Source organism: Ipomoea triloba, chromosome 8, assembly GCF_003576645.1.
Source record: "Ipomoea triloba cultivar NCNSP0323 chromosome 8, ASM357664v1".
Taxonomy (NCBI): domain Eukaryota; kingdom Viridiplantae; phylum Streptophyta; class Magnoliopsida; order Solanales; family Convolvulaceae; genus Ipomoea; species Ipomoea triloba.
This window is the reverse complement of record NC_044923.1, coordinates 6,633,776-6,636,045: the sequence shown is the minus strand read 5'-3', so window position 1 is coordinate 6,636,045 and position 2,270 is coordinate 6,633,776.

The window sequence follows — 2,270 nt, the reverse complement described above, 5'->3', positions numbered from 1 at the left end:
ATGCATGAACGTACCTCATGAGGTAAAGAAAAGACAAACTGAAACCATATGAATGTTACAAATTATGCAATAATCTAAATCTAAAAATATTAAATGTGTATTCATGTTATATTTTTTTGTTTTTCTGTGCTAATAAATTTATACATTGAGTTTAAAATCTTGTACATTATATTATAACATGACAAAATTGTCATTATTTTTTTTTATAATCCCGTTAGTCTCATGTTACAATATAACTAATTAAGGAATTTATTGGTCATTTTATTTAAAAAATATTAATTAAAATAAATATTATGACAATCTAAATAATCACACTAATTTATTAGTCATTATATATTAATTTTATTCCAAAAATTATTGGCTCAATTATTATTTAAATTACTTTTTTTTTAGTATAAACATATGGAAATAATTAATTTATAATATTTACTAAATTGTATAATTTTTTTTCTTCACAATATATGATTTTCACATGTATAAATTTGATGGGTTAAAAATAATATTTTAAAAATTTTTATTGATAAATATTTTTTTCTTCAATAATGTTAACATATTTTAATATTGAGCTTAAACCATTGTGCATTGAGTGTAAAAATACCTAGTAAATAATAATAAGAATATTGGCTATTATAATTAGAAAGTTAAGGAGACTATATTTTTGTAGACAATAAAAGTAAAATTATTATTTTCCTTACTTTGCCAACATTAACTAGGATAGGACTTGAATTTGAAACCTTATGAAAAATAAGGATGATGTCATCAAACCGCAATATACTTATCTATAATAGTCAAATTTTACTCTTAAAATTTCTCTCAGATTATATTGAACAACTTATTGTTTAAAAAACAATAAGTTTATTGTATATGTGTGTATATATATATATACTTTTCCCTTGAGTTTTGTACCCTATGTTTCCCTATGATCCGTTAGCCAATTTTTCGTATCCATACTCGTACGATAACATACTTAATATCCAGAGTTTTAAGTTGTCTAACGAAGTAATAACGTTAAGGTTATAATAAATCATCATTTTAATAAAAAGAAAAGATTGTAAGGACAAGTGTATTAAAATATAATTACGTAAATATTTGTCAGATCCCATATATATAAAAATTTCGAAAATGTCGATTTTGGGGTTTACATTTAGTTTTATTGTACGGTACGGTCCAATGAAGTGTTTGGTGTACAGTTTAGCAAGGACAACGACCAAACATATAACCTTACGCCAAGTTATGTCTTAACCCTATGAAGACACATTTTAAGTAGCCCATAAAAATGATATAAACATATAAAATTTTGCAATGTGGTACCTAAAAGAAATTATTTAAAAAAAAAGTAAAAATTGAATGGGAATTTCAAAAATTTTTAGAATAAAATTTGTAAGTGATTGAATATAAACACATCGTTTTCTATTTTTAAAATATGACATTTTTATGTATGACTAGTATTTTCACCCGTGCGTTGCACGGAATGAATTTGTTATAATATTTTAAGAAATATTTGAATTGATATACAATTATATAAATTATAACATGGAATATGAGTATGAATAAGTGTATAAATGCAATTATAGTATGAGTCTTCCTTGCATGCAACAAATATCACAAAAATTCAGTGTTCTAAAATAAGTGTATAAATGCAATAGGTAGATAATTTACATTGTTGCATCATATTCATTAATTTAATTACTTGTCGATTAGTTATTGCATGATCTTGAGGTACACTTATATTTTGATATTCAGTAAGTATAACTATATTAGAGAAAAATTCTAATGGGAGGAATGTGATAATCAGTTGAGTAATTGTTGGTTGACCGTAGAGCGTTGTGTTGGAGGAAGAAGATGATATATAGTGAAGATGATATTGACCTTCACTATATATCATCTTCTTCCTTCAACACGTTGATATTCTCTGGACAAATAACTGTTGGAAAAAAATTAGCATAAAATGGCATTTTACTGGCAATATTGTGGTACAAATATATGTGGGGTCCACTTTTGATTTGGGTCGGGTCAAAGTGGATTCGTGTTCTTCGTAGTTAGACGAAAAGATTGATATATTGTATGCTCAAAACTGATAATGGGTGAATAAGAAATTGGTTCTCAAAGTTGACCCATTTGAGTTAGAAAAATATAGAGAAAAGCTTTTCAAGTAACTTTTGTCCCACATTGGTTTGAGAAGTGGTTTGCACCACTACTTATACAAGAGTTTTTCCAAGGCTTATTGAATTGTATAGCATAGAGGCTCTCTCTCGCGCGCGGAGGGGGGG